Here is a 20,105-nt window from a genome sequence, read left to right as displayed (position 1 = left end):
GAATATTTTATCAAATACTCCAAAAGCCATAATTGAGACAAGGCCATATTGGTTAAAAAAATAGAGACACAAAACAGCCAGAAGAAAACAAACTAATAATAATAATAAAACAACCAAACTTTTATTTGAAGAAAAAGTAAAAGCAGATATGAAACAAACAAAAAAACAAACAAACAAAACAAACAAACAAAAAAAAAAGCAGGAAAATGTACATTTCTATAAATGAAAGAAAGGGAAATTTGATAGATAGATAGATAGGACTTCTTCAATACTTCAATACAAATGCACGAAGAGAGAACTCTGGGTAATTTCTAGAATGTCAGAAGGAAATTTTAAAAAATACTGATAAGAAATCCACCTATTGCATTGTTCCATCATTAAAAGAAATTCAGAGAATTGTCTATAATTATAAAAAGGAGTAGAATTGCTCAGTAAATATTCATGCCCTGAGAATGGAAAAAGAACTAAGAGATACATTCACACCAAACTGATGTTTAAACTGTTTAAGCATCTGATGTTTAAAGACATTGAGCATTTGTTTTTCTTGGTAAGCTTATGCTTAATAAACTACCATCTAAACATTAGTTCTCATCTAGAACTGGGAAGAAAATTATGCCAGTACCAATATTTTTAATAAGTAAGACAATGCTTCCAATAGTTGGAAGAATCATGGGGGGATGCTGAACAACTTCTGTGTGAGAATTGAAGAGGGTGTCTTCAGCATCAGACAATCCAGGAAAAAAAAAGGACAATGCTAAAGGCAATGGAAACTAAGCATTTGACGTTTGGCATTCTGGTCAAGAGTTAAAAGGGACAATCAATAATATGATACATATTAAAACCTCAGTAGTGGGTTTCGAATTGTAAGCTTCTTAGAGAGCTGACAATAGTACAGGAGGAGTGGCTCTTTGCCTATGCATTGGTAACATTTTAGTCACTAATATGAAAAAATAGAATGTTGGGATTTTCAGAAAGTACTGAAACTGAGTATCGAGATATCCATGCAAAAAAGCTTGGAGTACTGATGCACGTATATATATATGTGTATGTATATATATATATATACATGTTTTCTTTTCATGTGATTAAATGGAAGGTCATTTGTCTAAATGACAACAACGCAACAGAGAAAATGATGACTGTGAAAAAATCATTGGTAATCCTTCGAGGTGGCTCTTCTCAGATGTGCAAGGCCTGCAGATTCAAGAGCAGGAGGTCAGGCCTGAGAACCTTGTACCTATGGATAGTGAAAGCCTCTGGGAGGTATTTAGTATATTGCAGAGAAGATTTGCAACTAAATATCATGTATGTGGAGAAAAAAAGCTTTGGAATAGGCAGAATTTTAACCTGGCAGAAAAAAATCATGAGTACAGATAGCAAGTAGAGTCATGCTGTCAACTGGCACAATTCAAGGCAAGCATGTTTCAAGACATGGAATATGATTTAGTGAGCAGCATTAGTAGCACATGGATGGTTGGATTAGATGATCTTAGAGGCTGTAGCAGAAATGCTAATTTATGGCCTGAAACAGTGATTGAGCACCTGGGGAGAAGAGAGGGCAACCTAAGGGAGCTCAGGTGAATGCTATGCAATTCAGTAACTGGAATGGGTGGAGCCAGGATCCACCCCTTCCCAGACCTCATTTAAGGGCTGGCAGTGGAGGTGAGGGTATCTCTTGACTCCCTACCTGAGGTCTTCTAAAGATAAGCAGTTGTTTGTTTGTCGTTGTCATTGTCGTTTGTTTTTTTTTTTCTCCCTTTTTTGTTTTTGCATGTATGCTTTTGGGCTTGTTCTTATTTGCTGTGGCCAGAGACTTTACCATCTTGCTATTATGATCCCATTTTAGCATTACAGCAATCTTTTCCGACTTTAATGATTCTGTGATTCTAAGAATTAATTCTGGAAAATCTGAAGTCTATGAGGTGTCAGGCTAGAGGATCCTTTACAATCTGTGAAGCTGAAAAGTTAGAAGTGGCTATTCAAACCAGGATACCTACAGGGGGAAGGGAAAAGATCTGCTCAGGTCTGAGCTTATTGCTGCAGATGTCACAACACACATAATGTTTGGAGAGTTTTACGCTAATGTAATCCATCTCTGTGAAAATGACGCATCTGTTTCCACTTTCTCTTCCTTATATTATCTTTGTAGCATCACTGTAGACTCCATCTGGAACTGAAATTCTCTTTAATTTTTTTTTTTTTTTTTTTTTTTTTTTTTTTTTTAAAGAAGAGTTCCTGATAAAATCTGGCATTGTAATGATTTGGAGGCAAGGGTAAGTTTAGAAAATGGAACATTTTCTATTTCCTGCCCATGTTATTATTGTCCTTCTTTCTTTGCAGACACACATGGTACAGATATACACAAATATGAATGCATTTATGCTGCATGTATACTGTGAGGGGGGGAAAAACCAAATGGACTAAGAAAATAAATTCTTTCTTGTATTAATAACTTGCATACTAATTCTAAAAACAAATTAAAATGTATATTTGGAAAATTATTTCATGTATTAATAAATGTGATATCTAACTTCTTAGGATTCATCATTTTGCTGTTCTTTATTACTTATGTTTTAAAATTTCTTTTGGCTTTGCAGTAAATTCATGCTGTTGGGTCTTGTTCTTGTCTTATTGTAGTGCTAAGGATTTTTGCCATTGACTCGGTAAGAGCCAGCTCTACTTCTACTTTTCCTTTGCAGCCTCTTTTAATTTCCTTTACTGTATGCATTAGCCCAGGGGTAATACTGCCAATTCTATTATGAAAAGGTCCTTGATAACTTTCAGCATTTAACCATTTCAGTGGGAATGAGAATTTGTTTGTTTGTTTCAATGATAAATGCTGAGGGGAGCAATTAAAATGTGTCCTCAGTGCATTTAATTGGGAGAAAATGTATTTAATAATCTAAAAAGTTTCTTGGCTAATAGTGATCTCTTATATGTCTTGTTGCACTAGGAAGGATGAATTACTGTGATTATTGGAAAACCTGTTTAGTTTAATATTATGTCATCCCTAGAGATCTCAGTACAGAGCTTACTGGAGTCAGTGGAGCCTTGGAATGCAAATATTCTTTTAGTGTCTTCAGTTCAGCAATAACACTGACTTATTAATCTTGACTCAGTTGCCATATTGTGGTGGTATCTTTCCAGTAAAAAAGGAGGGCAAATACTTAGCTCAGGGAAAAAGAAACAATTTTAAAAAATTATATTTTTAAGCAATAAATCTGTTGAATGCCCTTTAAAATCAGAGGGAGGGAATCCAGAGGGCTTTTTTTTTTTTTTTTTTTTTTTTTTTTTTTGGTGTGTGTGTGTGTTTTATCAGTCTTTCCTGGTTGAATAGCCAAGCACTTCAGGCTTTTTGCTTGCAAGGATAAGTAATACTAATCATGTGTCAAAAGTTTGAATATGAAGTAAAAAAGGGCAAATCCATGAAAGACTGAAGTCCTCCTCCTTGAGCAGCTTATCTCTGTTTAATGTACGTATTTTTATGGAGGAAGAGAAGGGAAATATTTTGCAAAATCACATGTGATTATAATGGAACTGTCTCTGGACTTCTGCTGCTTCTTTTGTTCCCTTGTGCTTCTGTTTCCTGTCTCAGGTTTCTGAAGGAAATGGACTGCAGCTTCAACAGCTTCAACAATGACCTAGTCCTTCACAGCATGCATGAGAAGTCTGAGAACTTGTTAATAGTGATGACCTGGCAATATCCTTTCTCTCCTTATAGAGCTGGCAAACACATAACTCACTCTTATGACTTCACTCATGCTTTTTCCCACTGACTTACATGTGTGATGACAATGTTCAATAGGAACTTAGTCTGGCAAAAGCCATCTAGGATCTTGAAATGTATCTCAAATCTTCAATTTTTTTTTTTTTTATCGAAGAAAAAGGTTTCTAAAATTGTTTTCCTGAGTGTTTTCTCTAAACTGCTTAGTCAAGTGCCTTAGTAGTGCCCTCAATCCATCTAGTTCATATAGGACTCTAATACTGTTACTAAAGTTAAATTTCCCAACCTTTGAAATCGGTGTTTCTTGTCCTGTTGATCATACGAATCTCTCCTTTTCCCTTTCTCTCTACTTCTCTTCCTTCTAGACATCAGATATCTACTTGCCTAATCTGGGTAGTTGTCTACCTGTGTAACACAGGTAAATAAGCAGCAAAGAAAATGAAATCACGAGGGTGTCTATTTTCACTAGCTTTTAAACCTCACAAATCAGCTCATGTTATGGTTTGTGGAATTATTTAAACCTTAATGGAAGCTTTTCCTTGAGAGGAAGTTTTCCTCTCAAGGAAAAATGAACACAAAATAAAGTTTGGCTTATTTTACACAGTCAAAAGAAAATTAAAAAGCAATCCTTTAAAGCATGGGGAAATTTCTGTTGTCATTAGGAGATGTTGGGTCACCTCTCAGGTTACATCATTTAGTCAGCAATACTGGTAAATAGTTATAAGAGGGCTGAAGGTTTCTCAAGCGTACAAGGTGAAGTGGGTGTATTATGTGAGTAGAAAATATCAGTCCTGTATGTTAACAATTCAGTAATCAAGAATATTGTATGATTTCCTGGTAAGTGGCTGGATGTGCACACTTTCCCTTTTAAAAAAAAAATATTTTTTTAAGAGGATCACACCTTTACAGTGAGTCTCTTGAAAGCCATGTTTATTGCTGTTTAAGTTAAAGAAGAAAAGCTTTAAACCTAGAATTTAGAAATACTTACAGTTTCATGAGAACCTGGAAACTGATACAGCTTCTAATATTTGTTAGAAAAAATTAATTCAGTGTAAGTCTTAATCTGCAATGATATGAGTGTGAGAGGCAAGTTGGTCCAAGCAAGCCTATTTGCTTATTTTAGGCCCCAGTTGTAGTACGATCATATCACATTTCATATATCCATCGATCTGTGCTGAGATCAGTCATTGAGAAACGTTTTGAAAAGCAGTGGTGCATCTGTGCTCTGGATGTTTCCCTTAAGGCTTTGGATTGTGAGTTCAGTTTTATATAAGTCATTTAGTCTTAATGGAGGCTTCGGTCACTGATGGAAGAAAAACAGCTTTTATTAATGACATTCAGAACTCAAAGGATGACTTAACAGTGTCTTAGGTTTGTACACGTGCTTTGGCCACAGTGTGCAAATGTTTCTCTGTGTCCCCCCCCCCCAAACCAGAGAACAGTATGTTCAGATGGAAAGATGGAAGTTAACGAAGTATGAATTAATGAAGCACTTTTCAATAGATATAGAAATAAAAAGAAAATAGGTTTTGTTACTTGATCTGACTTTTTTTTTTTTTTTCGGAAGCCATTAGTTAGGGAAATAATCAAAAGCAAGAGCTGCAGCATTACAGACAAAGATTTCTTATTTTGTGTGAATGAAAATGGTCATTGGATAAGGTTTGCATCATGAACATGTAATTCTGGAGAGACAGGGATCCCAATAATCCCAATAATGATCCCAATAAATAATTCTTCTTAAAATAAAAGAGTTTTACTATAGTGAAGGGGATGCTGTTTGAAAACTACTAAATACTAGCTGCAGTGAAGTGGCATGGTATTGGCGTGGTGAGTTAGAAAGGAAGAAATAAAAGACCTGGTCTCAGTCCTTTTTCTGGTAGTGGATCACAGAAAAATCTCAGCATCAATAATATTAATGTTTTTTTATACTGAATTCAAATTGGTCCTCTGAATATCCTTCCCAGGTGTAATGCATGATGAACTTCAGTCTGTATCTTTATGTGCATTAAATGAAGTCATAATGATAATAGCTAATACTATCTATATGATGGTAGCTTGATGTTTATCTTACCTTATTTGAGGGGAAAAAAAATCACAAGAATGAAATGAATTAGAAAACAACAACAAAAAAATCACAACACCCAAACCTTAATATTAAATCAGGAAATGAAGAAGTTGATGAAATTCTTATAATTATTCTAGATCAACATATTCTTAACTAAGTAAATAAGCATTCCAAGCATTGTGAAAGAAGTCTGAACATCATTGTACGGTGGACTGAAAACTGGCTGAGGTGGATTGAGAACTGGCTGGCTGACAGAGCACAAAAGACTGAGAGCAACAGCACAGAGTCCAATTGGAGGCCTAAAGGTGCTCACCAGTGGTCAGTGCTGAGTCTGGTCTTGTTTAGAGTCTGGTCTTGCATCATCATCTGTGACCTCAGCAAGTTTGCTGATCATATGAAACTGGGAGGAGTGACTGACACACGAGAAGGCTGTGCTGCCATTCAGGGAGACATAAACAGGCTGGAAAGTTGGGCAAGTTCAAAAAAGGCAAGTGAAGAATCTGACACCTGGAGGAAATAACTGCATATAGGTTAGGGGCTGAGCTATTGGAAAGGAGCACTGTAGAGAAGGACGGAGGTATTTTGGCGAATAACATGTTACGATGAGGTGTGTGGCCAAGAAGGCCCATGGTATGATGGGGTGAGTTAAGAAGAGAGTGGCCATCAGGTCAAGGGATGTTATCCTCCCCATCTGATCTGCCCTGATGAGGCCACATCTCAATTATTATTTTCTGTTTTGGGTTACACAGTTCAAAAAAGATGGGGAACTTCTAGGTTCCAGAGGATTGACTTAATCCTGCAGCAGCTCCTGTATGAGGAAAGATGGAGAGCCCTGGGGTTATTCAGCCTGGACAAGAGAAGACTGAGGGGAATCTTATCATCAATACCTGCAAATAACTGCAAGGCTGGCCCACAGATTCTTTTCAGTGGTGGCCCACAGGAGATCAAGGGGCAACGGGCACAAACTGAAACACAAATAACAAACCATGAACATGAGAAAAAACTCTTTTACTCTGAGGGTGACAGATTACTGGAGTAAGTTGCCTAGAGAGTTTGTGGAGTCTCCGCTGCAGATATTCAAGACCCAAAATATTTTCCTGTGCAACCTACTCTAGGGAACATGCACTGGGAGGAGGCTGGCCAGGAGGATTTCTAGAGGTCTCTTCCAACCCTAATTATTCTGTGAGTCAAGGTAGGTATTCCACCCAGAAGTCACAACTTCCTTTCCCTATCTACATACAAGTCAAAGCACTAATAACATTTTCATAACAAAACTGTTTAACTACTTTTTTTAGTGAGTACATTTAGCTATATTTTGTACAGGATGTAATGAAAGATAGCATGGTTGTTGTGCAAGATGTTCAACTTCTCTTTGTGTTTCTTGTATGATGTGTCACGAGAATGGGCCATAGTATGAATTTTACCAGCTTCCTTTCTCACGTTTCCTCTAAAAAGCACTGCTTCTCCTGCAGTCTTCTAAAGAAAAATGACTTGCATTTCTAAAGGTTTGGGTTTGTTGCTGTTTTTCTCTGTGTAAGAGGACTACTGCACAAGATACTGTCCTTCACAATAATCTTTCTGAGCTCTTCCAAGTGCTTTTCTTTAGACCCTGCTGCTAGCTCAAGAAAAGCCAGGCAGCCAATTAATTGTTGATTCAGTATCCTTCAGCTGCCTTGTGCAACACTCCTGCTAGCTGCACACATAGCTCATCAATGGGATGTTGTAGATCTCTGAAAAACAAATGAAATAGAAAACAGGTATTAATTTTCTACAGCTCTGAACATGTTATTCTTGTCTTAATAATTTTTTTTTCTTTCCTACCTTTTGTTCATAAGCAACTTCAAAAACCATGTAAAGCTAATGGATAGCAAAAGACTTTATTTGGAGGTGTATTATGTGGTTAAGCCATGTACTCTCTTGCAGAGATGGTTTTGATCACAGTGGAGAGCTTCTGTCACACTGTAGCAGCTTAGGCATCCCCAGCAGTATCCTAGCTATGATCACACAGTGCCTGATTGGAAGGCTGATCTCTCTGATGTGAGCCCAAAGCAAGTAACAGGATCCAACCTACAAAGGTCCATCATAATTCCCACCCAAGTGCAGCATATCTCCATTCCTCCTGTCCTTGGGATCTTCATCTCATGACTTATTCTCCAGTGAAGCAGAGGAGAACGAGCTACTGTAGGAGCATTAGTCTTATAAACAAAAATATCAGGAATTCCCTTCTGAAATGAATCTCCCATTATTTCCTTTTGCAGATTTTTCATTCCAAAATGACAAGACAGTGTTGGTCAAACTGATTAAATTTAAAACCCAGAAATGAGATCTAGTTCAGCTTCTAGGGTGCTCACAGTACTATGAATAAGGAGTGGAGAAGCTGGATCTTCAAGAGGGAGTTTTAATTTCTAAAGAGATACTCCTGCTAGAGCAGGTACAGGCAGCATCTCATTTTCTTGTTGTGAACATACCTACATATGCAGTGGTTTCTGCTGGAAACAAGTGACTAAGCAACTTTGCGTGATGATATCTTTTACTCACAATTTTCCTCTGGATCTTGGCCCCACTGTGTTCACAGTGTAAGCATGAGTGTCCCCTTCTTGACTTGCTTCTCATGGCTCAAAGTGAAGGCTGCAGTTTCCTTCCTGTATGACAGCAGCAACCAGCTGCCACACCTCCTTGTTGATGGACTGAGGTATTTTCAGACCTAAAGTTACATTCCCTCCAGCTGCCACTGATGTATACAATTTTTACTAGTCAAGAAAAAAGGGACTTAAGGGAAGAAAGAATAAAAGTGAATTGTCAAAGGAAATCCTGCTATTGATTTCCACTATTTCCTTCAATTGTTGAATGTCGCTGATGCTGAAGTAAATTTCTACTGAGATGGGAATCCCACGTTAACTATTGTCATCCACATTTGGTCATAGCCAGAATTTAACTCATTTTTCCTTCTTAATTTAACATCCAGAGGGCACAGTGATATTTTAGACTTTATTTCTGAGTAAGTATACTTAATATTTCCCACTGATCTTTGTCTTCCCAGTCAGGCCAAATACACTGAATTAAAAATATTGAAACTTACATTAAATTTATGGCAGCTATTATGGAGTAACACAGAGAAATACATATGCCAAAGCAATCAACTTACAAAAGCGACATCATTTTGACATTTTTTTCTTCCTTGTTCTTGTAGATTAATTTGTATGTAAAGTAATTGAAATCCTCCATGCCACTGTTAATTTTGTCCCTAATGAGTTGTCTAAGACTTTTCCAAGAAACCCTTCCAACTTCGAACAGAGATTGAATTTATTCTGAAATTATTATCCTCCTCAAAGCATAAATACTGAGAATGTAGCAATGCTTGCTTTTAAACTTACTCCTTAAAAGAGAGTTTAAAAAACTCTTTCTAGCAATGCTATGCCTGCCAAGGGACTCCACAGCCCTTCTCCATACATCAGACATGATGTTGTCCTCGTAGGCTTGAGTGTATTTTTTCTACATGAGCACAAGTAGCCTTTACTGGATGAACATGCATCCAGAATGTTCACTATTGTACAGCTTTGCTTGCAAAAAGCACAAAAACTATCCCAGACAAAAGTCACCTGAAGAAAGAATTCAACTAACAGGGCTAGCACTTAATACTTATTAATACACTGAGGACAAAAAAAGTGGAAGACAGCAGCTCAAGCACTGAAGTCATACAACAGGCAGCGTCTTCAAAAACTATGCTACTTATGGGAGTTCTTAAGATTCTTTCCCTATCTGAGCATGATCCATAGAGATTTCCTTCAGAGGACAGTCTCTTACCTGTGGAAAATCTGCTGGTCCTCTGCTTCTTGTGCTGCAGCAGACAGCACGGGGACATGGAGGGGACCAAACTGTGACAGACCATATTATGAGTGATTCTGGGCTCCATCTGTGCTGATCTTAACCCTGTGGATGAAATTATTCAGGATACTGGCATTGCTGTAAAAGCCAGTTCAGAAGTTTCCAGTTTTCTTTTCTGCCCTGGCAGTTTGTGTCCCCCATGTTAGTGTTTGCCATACCCTCAAGTTTCAATTCCATGACGAATTAAGCCAATCTAAGCACAGACATAATCACAATTTAATATTTTGCTTTGGGTCCTCCACCTCCTCTCTTGTGCTAGCTCTGAAACTATGGAGAACCCTAATAGATTTCTGTTAAGTCCTCTGAACCAGCTCCAAGTCACTGGGAATCATCAATGCCAGCATAAGAGGAATGGAGAACACCAGAGAAAGGAAGGAAAGATCATGGCAAAGCTGGTTTAGATTGGTTTAGTCTGTTGAGAAACTTCATTCCCATTGCACCAGAACAACACCATGCGTGGCTGCTCAGTAAGAGTTACCAAAAAAAAAAAATAAAATCAGAATAATTTTTTTAAAAAAGAAATATTTAAAAAAGCCTTCTGGTAAAGAGCTGCACTACTGTGTCTGAAGAGATAGAAAACTGCAGCAGAGTACTTACACCTGCAGGGTCAACAAGGTTCTTTGTCCATCCTAAGTTCCATCCTGTAAATTTCTTCCAGAACTGAACAGTGAATAGAAAATGCAAAGTCAGAATAAAAAGAAGTTAAAAGGCCTTCTTTAGAAAATGATAGAGCTACAATCAGGCCTGTGTTGGAGAAGCTTAAGAGTAACCAATTTAAACAGCTCATTATATTTTAATTAAAAATGCACGTAGATATTCTTCACCCCAATTCAGTCAACAAAAGCCTCTTATGCTTTTCAGGAAAGATAGTCAACTCTCCTAAGTGTCTTTGCCAGAAATATTGAGATATAAATCATCCCAACTGGGTATTTGGAAGAAATTAAAACCAGTCTGCTAGCGTGACATCATGTCTACTTAAATTGAGATAGAGTAACAAACTCTTTAATGCCATTCTAATTGAAGCAGATTCCCCAAGTATTTTTCTTTTCCATTTTAATGTCTTCAGATATGTTTTTACTTCTCACTGAAATGAAATAGCATTTATTTTTAGATAAACCATCTGCCTTGAAACATTTTCATATAAAATATTTATAATTTTGACAGAATTTTAGGCACATGGTGGTTATTTATTTATGTGAAAGAAGGCAGAGCTTTCCCCCTCATTAAGCATACAGATAACCTGAGTCACTGAAAAAAATGTTTCCCATCATCTTTCTATCTGGATTTGCCTATATGAGGATAATGTGCTAAAAACTGTTAGCAGTTAAATGAGTTGTGTGATTGCCAGGACATGGAGTACAGTACAGTTGTCCTTAGTCACATGCTGCATCTTGCCCTCTTACTGCTTGTTGAAGAAGGATATTATGAGGTAGCAATCATCTAGCTAGGTGCCTCTTTATGGACTTCTAGTTGTTCAGGGTCTATGCATCTCTTCTAGTGTGAGATGCTCCACTGAATCTCCAGGAGTTAGAAATACTACAGTCCCTTACCTTTAACTACACATTTGTGGTTGGTTTTCATGTCATTCTTTAAGTATAGCAAAGCCTTATGTTTCTGCATGTAGACCTTAAAGTACAGTTGCCTATCTTTCATAGCACATTATCATCATAAATACTGCTAGTGGAGCTGACAGCATCACTGTACAGTGATGCAGCTATGGTCAACAAATCATTTCATGCCTTGCACCTTTTTCTTTAAAAGAAAAAAATAAATTATGTTCAGAATAGATCACTCAAGACATCAGTAGCTTCTTCAAAAGAATGAATGCTCTCTAAAGTAAACAGAATAGCAATGTGACTGGTCTGCACACTCTGAGGATGTTTTCAGAACTCAAAAAAAAAAAAAAAAAAAAAAAAGAGTTCCATCACAGGGCACAGCTATGTCCCAAATCACTTCCCTCCTCTGCTCAGATGACTTCAAAGAAACCAAGAAAATGAAACAATTGGCCTTGTGGCACAGTGAACTGGAGTTGATGCATTCTGTTGAGATTTATGGCTGTATCTGGGGAAAAAAAGGAAGTATTTCTGATCTCTGTACTAAATGAAGCAACAGCTGCCCTTACAGAGAGGCTCATAACAGGCTTGGGGTGCCTGCTATAAAAGTTCTACTTTCTGGGGCATAGAAAAAAAAAAAAAAAAAAGAGAAAAATTATTAGCAGAGGTGAACGGAAATGTGAGTACTTTGGTGTTTTGTGTTACATACTTCTGTTTCTTGTCAAGCCCCTCTCACTGCCATTCTGTTCATAGACTACTTTACAGTGAAATACCAAAATAGTTAGCATCTGAGGAATCCATAGGCAAAAAGGACTTCAAAAGCTCCCTTGGGCCAAACCAAAAATGTACAATTTATTACACTAATTTGAATTAATGAACTCTGACAACAAGAATCTGATTTGCAACCATTTAAGTGACTTAAGATCTGGGGGGAGAAGGGGAGAGAAGATACTGAAATTCTGCTATTCTCAGTAAATTCATCAAGAAAACAGAGAAACGGGAAAGAAAAAAAAAAAAAAAAGTCTCCTTCACTCAACCACAGTTCACAGTTGGAAAAAAAAAAAAAAAAAAAAAAAAAAGAAAAAAAACCCCAATCTTCCTGTCAACACACAGCCTATGCCTTGAACTTTCAAAAAAAATTAGATAGAACTAGCACTGGGTAAGCTAAGCTACAAAAGCTTCAAGACAGTATCTTAACAGGCAGCTGGGTACATCTAAAACCAACAAATATATCTTACAGGTTAGTAGCTGTCATCTTCCTTGGTCCATTTAGACAGTTTCTTGGATGACAAAGAAGGACCTTACTGGAAATCCTGCTGTGGAAACAGTGCCCACCCAGAAAGAACCATTAATTTACTTATTTTTTAGAAGTGTGAACAATGACGTTTTTCAAATACATTTTTTCATTATGTTTCTGCTACCCTGGAACATAAAGGAGCAATGAGAAATTTATTCCTGAGGGAATTTTTCTTAAGGCACAACAACACAGTCTTTCTTTTATACAGCTACATTTAAATACTGGATAGCTGAATCTTAAAGTAAGGAGAACAGTTGCTTATGCTTAAGACCTGTGACAAGATGGTAGCACTCAGTCACAATGTAGAGCCAAAACAGTGCTAGCCACAGCTGCAAAAGATCTTCTAAATCCAATTTTTAAAGTGGTTGAGCAGCCACAGATCTTTTTTCTTAATTCTTGGTTTAGCTAAACTGAAAGCTGAAAAAAGTATTCCCAATAAAAGGCAATTTGTAGCAGGACCCTTTGAGACTGCTGCTTATCAGCATGTACTGGCAGGGTAGTCATGTACACGAGTACCTTATGAAATGTTCAGAAGGTATCTACACATACAGTACTTTTTATGATTCCTAAATGTTTATGGGAAGTGAAGTTTACCATATTTTCTGCCTGCAGATAAAGTCCAGTCAGGTTATGATGGAAGTACCAGTGTATTTCCTTCAGAAATTTTGACCCAGTCGACTCAGTTTGGAGCCTCCTCCATATTTGATTAGTATCAATCAAGTCTCATTTGTAGTTCTGATGAATTAGCCTTTATAACGGGAGGGTGGGGTGGTGGTGAAAATCTGACCCCTAAAAAAAAGCAGATAGTATGGTACTCAGTATAGTATTCAGTTTTTCATTGAACTTGAGCTGCAGTTGTACTTTCTAAGAAGCCTTGCCAGAGTATGCACACACCAAAATGTATGCATGCATATTTCACATTCTGTGTTTTGTTGTCTAGAGTACAGCATACATTTTGCTCCAGAGGGGAAGCAGAGTAGTTGCTGATGTTTAGATATTTGGGAGGAGATTAGCTGCCAAACTCTGTTTTCAGTTAAAACACTAATAGAGTAAATCTTTCTAGATTTTCCACTGAACTTTCCACTCTTTTGGAGTGGGTGGCTAGAAGGAAAAGTAACTAAAAATTATAATTAAAAATATAATAAAAGAGAATTTCTGACATATGAAATTGCAAAATCTGACAGGATTTTAAGATACTCAGTTCCTACAACATAACTGCATCCCACAGCTCTGAATATCCTGTGGGTCTTATGATTTTCAGTAGCAGCAAAAGTAAAACAAGCAGGTCTCAATTAGGTATTTTTCCCAAGGGGAAAAAAAATAAAAATCAAGCTGAACTCATTAATATTACTAAACATGTACTGCTGAAAGACAATATAGAACAGGGCCATGAAAGATGGCCCTGAGTCACAAATATAGTGTCTTTTTTTTTTTTTTTTGCCTTTAAAAAAAAAAAAACCAAAAAAAAACATTTTATCGGTCAGATTTCTACTTTTCTACTGTATCCTTTGTTTAAGGGTGTGGTAACAAGCCATATAAATAGCTAGGATTAACTGCATGCCTGAATACTGAAGTGGAACTACTTGCATAAGGTATTTCAGCTCAGTGGGAGTAAAACAGAATTGGGTGTAGAACTATTTGTTTATTACTCATCGTACAGAGTTACTTGACCACCCAAATGAAGCCCCTGGGGCATTATCTGAAATCCAGCAATAAAAAAAGATAACATGCTCTTACAAGTGGTCTTCACATAATTTTCTTTAGTTTTTACTCTGGACAGTGCTTTACAGCTCATTATCGGGGGTTATTAATTAAAGGGTTAAGAAGAAAGCATTTTAATTTAATCACTGATGTAAGATAATACGTATATAATTATAATGTGAGCAAAAGAGAAAGAATTCTGGAAAATACAAATGGTTGTATTAATTACTATAGCAATTAGCCCGCATATAAAAGGACTTCTTAAACCAAATTATTCAAGCTAGTGACAAATTTGGACAGATTTCTTAAGCTGCAAGAACTTCATTGGCGCCATCCTACTTCCTCTGAAGTCAATGGAAATTTTGGAAGTAAACAATGAGACAGTTTGGAAAATAAAATGAAAAAGTCACCATCAGTGAGTCATGAAATCTGGAACCATACTCCAAAAGAATGTCTACATTGTTAAGCCTCCATGCAAGCAAACAAAACAAATTTCGTACTTTAAGGAGCGCACCAATACAGAGAGCAACATCTTCTGACACAGTTCATTTCATCCTGGGACTTGAAAAAGTAAACTAGTTCAACATCAAGTCCATGTTGTATCCAGAAGGTCTGATATTGCTTTCCAGCTTTTTTTTGAGCTGGATGTGTCTCATCAGTTGTCAGATTCAGGGTATTCAAAGCCTAGAATGGGGCAGAGGTCTGGTAAGACTTATTTATGATTGTCTAACCTGACTCTCTCATATCAAAAGCTATGTTTTTGTAGAGATTTTCAAGAAGCTATAGTTTTTATATTCAAATGTTTTTCAAGTGATATGGTTTGGTAACCTGAACAAGTGGAAACTGTGGTAGATAAGATTTTGAGACATACATACATATATATATATATACATATATATATATATATATATAAATAAAACTGTGAAAATAAGGACTTCATCCACTAGTCTGCCATGGTTTCTTAGAATACAATGGCTTTTCAGTCTGAACGTATTATGCATATATCTGAGTACTGCATACTGGTTGTCAAGGCACTCTTTTCAGAGAAAGCCTTACTGTTTATTAAAATGTTTCATAAGCCCTTGTTGTGGGAGCAACAAACCTCTCTTCCCTACCAAAGCCAGATCCAGTTCAGAATACAATTTGGAAGGCATGTCCTTGTTAATTTAAACTGCAGAATAGCCTCTCTGTGGTCTGTGTTAAAAACCCATTTGAAAGCAATATCCTTCCCCCAAGTTTAAATGGGTCATGCTGAAATAAAAGCATACTCTGACCCAACCAAGATATTTTCTGTCTCCCAGTGAAGAACACAGAAAGAAACAATATTTCAGACCAATTCTTAGCCTCTTATTCTCCATAGTATGGGTGAGAACAAACTAGTGCAACATTTTAGTAAGTTTAATTTAGTTGACTTAACTATAAATGATGGTGAAGCAGAGAAGATTTCTATACAGCAAACATGAGCACTGCATGCATCTTAAACTTGGGCTGCAACAGAGATATTGTGTTCCTTCTTATTTGTTAGGGAATTCATTCCTTTGCACCATGAGAAGTACTGACCGAAGCTACAGTATAATGAGTCAACCTTTGCATTTTCTAAGTTTCAGTCTCTCAAGTAGAGGTTTGAAGCATCCAGTTTAAAGTAATCTGTTTTTTGTAATTACGTAGAAATGATTTTTTGCATCACTTTGATTGCTAGAAATCTGTACTTGTGCTTCTACATACAATAGATATATTAAATCATATATATTAGACCTAACAGCATTTTGCTATTGGCATATGAAAACTATTCATGCTTAAAATTATTTCACAGGAAATCAGAAACTGTACAATAGCTAAGATATTATCATTTTTTAACTGCAGCTAAGCAAAATCATAACTCTGCATCAAATCTCAGACTACTGACTCCCTTACTACACCTAACCAACATATAATCATCATTCCTGTTTGTGCTTTAAAGAGACCTCTTCCTGTTGAAGAAGTGGGATGTTAAATACTTTCTATGCTATTTAAAATATTTTTTCCTGAGAAAGTTTTAGTCCTTTCTTTTACTGTCTTCCAAAGTCTTCTGGTCCAAAATAGCCCTGGACAATATGGATAGAACATGGAACCCCACAGCAACCATGCATAGCTGGGTCTATATATAATACAGATATGTATTATAAATAATAATAGTATATATATATATATATATATATATATATATATATTATTCTGCCATTTACTTAAGACTGGGCCCTTTATCAAGGCAATTTCCATATTTTTTTTTTGGAGAGGAGTGAGGTGGGAAAAAGAGGACAAATAAAATCTCTCAGTGACCCATACCACATATCTTATACTCAAACCTTAAACAAAGAGATACAGCACAGCAGGATAAAGTACTGAACGCACAACAACAAAATGCATCTTGGATAAATACCCAAATGGTTCTGGCTTTTTTTTTTTTTTTTTTTTTTTTTTTTTACTAAAAAAGAATGTTTTGAACGTAAATATTAACTGGAGTTTCCCTATTGAAAAACCTCAAATCCCAGTGCAAAGCACATTCCAAAATAACCCCTGGAGTGAGCAGTCCAATGTAAACAACAATGGCTCACAAAAAGCATTTTTGGACTACTGATGAACTTTCCATTTTTCTTAAATCTGACAGCTCAGGAGAACTTCCAAGTATGTGCATACATCAACACATCAGTTAATGCAGAAATGGTGTCAAGTAACCTATAAAAATGAGAATGTAATAATCTAAGCTCCCTGTACACGCTGTATGGAAAATGTCCATCACAGAAAGCTTACCACATCTCAGCACAGCTTACACTCCTTTTGCAGCAGAGAGAGCCCTTCAAGTATAAGATACCTGCAAGGGACTGCTTTCTAGAATGGGAAAGCAACACACTGCACTCCTTGATGAATTACAGTAAGGCAAACATGGAGATTACCTACAGATTTTTTTTTTCATCTCACACAGCTCAAAAGTAAGGCCGCTGTCTGATACTTTTTTTTTTATACAAAGGATTGTATTATTTTTTTTTTTTAAAGTTATAGTTTTCACTATAACCTTTCAGTTGTAATGTGCAGAACACTGATCACCTCATCCATTTTACTCTAAAGCCTCACCTGACTGAACATTAACACTTCGGTACTTCATTGAGATGGGGTTTACTTGAGTGTACTTTCATTCTTCCTTTAGCAATATTCCAGAGATGGGCATGTATCTGTATGAATAATTAGCTGGATAAAGATTGTGCAAAGGATGCAGCTTCTGTGGCTCCATAGCAAAATAAGGTCTTCTGTTCTAGCAGCTTTCCTCTGGGAAACAAACTTTACACCCAATGAGCATCCTTTCCAGCCAGAAAACCATGGTTAGACAGTGTTCCTCAAGAACTCCTTAACACAGAGCATGCTGAGGAGCAATGACTGAAGTTTTTGCCTTATATTTTGCTCTTTTGAAGAAAACTGTATAGCCTTTGCTTTTGTTTAAGGATCCAGACGCTACTACTCCAGTTCCAGTTCCTTCTTCCACATTGTTACAGCATCACATGATGAAAAGTACAGCAATAATAGCAGGGGTAGAAAAGTCCTAGGCCACAACAAATTAAAACAAGCTCAAATACAGCAGCTGTAGACAAAAATGAAGGAAGAAAAATGTACTTACCCTTGGAAGGACTCAGGTAGACAGGGATTTCCAGCACAATATTCTCACCTCCACTGCCAACTCTTAAATGAGGTCTGGGAAGGGGTGGGTCTTGAATCCACTGATCAGGTGCATAGCTTGCACCTGAGCTGCCCTGGGTTGGTCCTGCCTTCGTACCAGGTGCTCAATCATGGTTTCAAGCTGTGACAGCATTTCTACTACACGTGCCATTTTTTTCCTGACATTTGGCTGGTTAGAGAAAGGAGTCTATGGGAGGCAAGAGAGACCTTCATATCCAGAAAAACAGTCAATAAATCTCTGTGGCACTGTATCCCACATTCTGTCTACACTGAAAGAGAATCTCCTCTGCCCATAGCACCACAGGAATCTCCAGTTTTTTACAGAAAGGAATTCTTCAAAGGAAAACTAAGGCTCTGTGAATGGACTGTTTCACAACCATTTACAATCTTCCCCTTACAAAAAAATCTTACTAAACCTGCTTTTTTTCTTTCATAATTTAGACATATTTGAAAAACAAAAGAAGCTTTCTCTGAATATATTTTGTGTACATGGGATTTAAAACATTTTTGTGAACATTTTCGGGAGAATTCCTTGTATTTTGGAAGGTTAGTGAAAATATAGTAAGAAATGAGATTTTACTGATGAGTTTTTTGAATGAAATTCATTCAATGGACTTTCAAACCAAAGGATCTTCAGACCACACATATATATGCTTTTGCAATCTGGATATGCCTTAAGCTGATGTACTCAATCATTTCTGTGTTCAAATAAGTAGCATAGAAAGCCTTCAGGCTGCCTTCTCTCTCTTCCTTTTACTTCTTAATTCCCAGTGACTGGCACAGTTATCACACCACTGCCCTGGCCTGCCCTGCCAGGTAGCAGGGTACTCATCATCCCTTTATGCTGTGGCCATGCCCATTCAGAATTCCATTTGCTCCACTGTAATAAAGGGTGATAGCTTTTCAAAAGGAATGATGGCCTGGAGGATGGGCTTGCTTGTAGCATCTGACTGTTAAACATTTTAGCATATTTACTCAGGATATTTTTCTTCCACCTACATTTCTGTCAAAGGTCTGAGTCATGCACGCACACATTCCCATGATATATTTCAGGTAAGCAGGCTCATTAAATTCAGTATGGTAAGGTATATATAAGTTTTCAAACTGATTTCAAACATGAAGTTGCAGGCCTTTATTATTATTTGAACACCCTTTGCAGCACTTGTCTATACAGCTTGTGCTAGAATAAGGCTCCTGAGCTATCTGGGGCTTCCAGAGTGGAGAAGATAGATATTACCTGTTCTGCCATAAAGAATGAGAAAGAAAAAACTCACTGCTTTGCCAGCTCAGAGCCCACTTGAAATCTCATGTTTCTGGGAAATGAGAATGGTTACTATGCGTCTATTACAACTACGCAACAGTTACAGTCATATCTTTCTGACAAATATTTTGCTTAGTGTAGCCATTAAGAAACATGGCTGGGTGCGAACCAAAAGGTGCTGAGTATTTTCTTCAAGGTCTGAAGCATCCCTGAGAGATGTTGAGAACTATCATGCTTCCAGGTCTCAGAGATAATGCAGAATGAAGAAGTCATGGCAGCTGATCTCTTCTTCCTTCAAAGTCACTAGGAAAACTTTTTTTGTGATTCATCTAACAGAGAATTCAGCTGCAAGTTGGTCATCTATCTCTGCAACAGGGAGCTTCATCCTGGTAACACTGCGTTAGGCACATAACATTAAACTTATCTCAACGGCATCGTTTCTGCATCTCCATTCGAATCTTGAGCTTGCTATTGTTTGTTCTGTTGTACAAAACTGTGGGAAAGGAGTTGAAGAACATCACAAATATTTACTGTAGGCTTTACCAGCAATTAAACTTTACATTAGGCCTTCTTTTCTGAGTAGCATCAGATTATGAAGGGCCTAACGGTCCATACTCCCACCACAAAAGAAATCACTGATACAGAGCAAAGATATTTTAGCACTATTTATTGTATGCATGTAACTGGCTAGGACTTAGATAGAGGTCATGAAATCAGATGGAAGGAATCCCTTTTTTACCTCAGGAATGTTATCCTGCTTTGCCATGCCTGCTTCACAGGGAACCTTTAAATCTCAGGAGTTAAATTCCTATTACAGATGTGAAAGCAGAAAGCAAACTCCCCTGCATACAGTGCCTTTCCTAAAAGTCTGGCATCACAAAATACAAACAGCAAAGAATTTCTTCTAAGAC

At 37.0% G+C, this 20,105-nt stretch overlaps 1 long non-coding RNA gene across 1 annotated transcript; it reads right to left on the bottom strand.

The window, feature by feature from the left end:
* Positions 1 to 6,565: 6,565 nt before the first annotated feature.
* On the bottom strand, positions 6,566 to 18,152 carry LOC128086715 (uncharacterized). The gene is made up of 6 exons (XR_008209497.1): positions 17,875 to 18,152; positions 10,272 to 10,334; positions 9,594 to 9,719; positions 8,328 to 8,558; positions 6,677 to 7,519; positions 6,566 to 6,597 (listed from the first exon to the last, which is right to left on the bottom strand). It is a non-coding gene; the product is annotated as an uncharacterized LOC128086715 (long non-coding RNA).
* Positions 18,153 to 20,105: the final 1,953 nt, after the last annotated feature.

Source organism: Tympanuchus pallidicinctus, unplaced genomic scaffold (genome assembly GCF_026119805.1).
Source record: "Tympanuchus pallidicinctus isolate F22 unplaced genomic scaffold, pur_lepc_1.0 scaffold3, whole genome shotgun sequence".
Taxonomy (NCBI): domain Eukaryota; kingdom Metazoa; phylum Chordata; class Aves; order Galliformes; family Phasianidae; genus Tympanuchus; species Tympanuchus pallidicinctus.
This window is presented reverse-complemented; position numbering and strand designations above follow the sequence as displayed.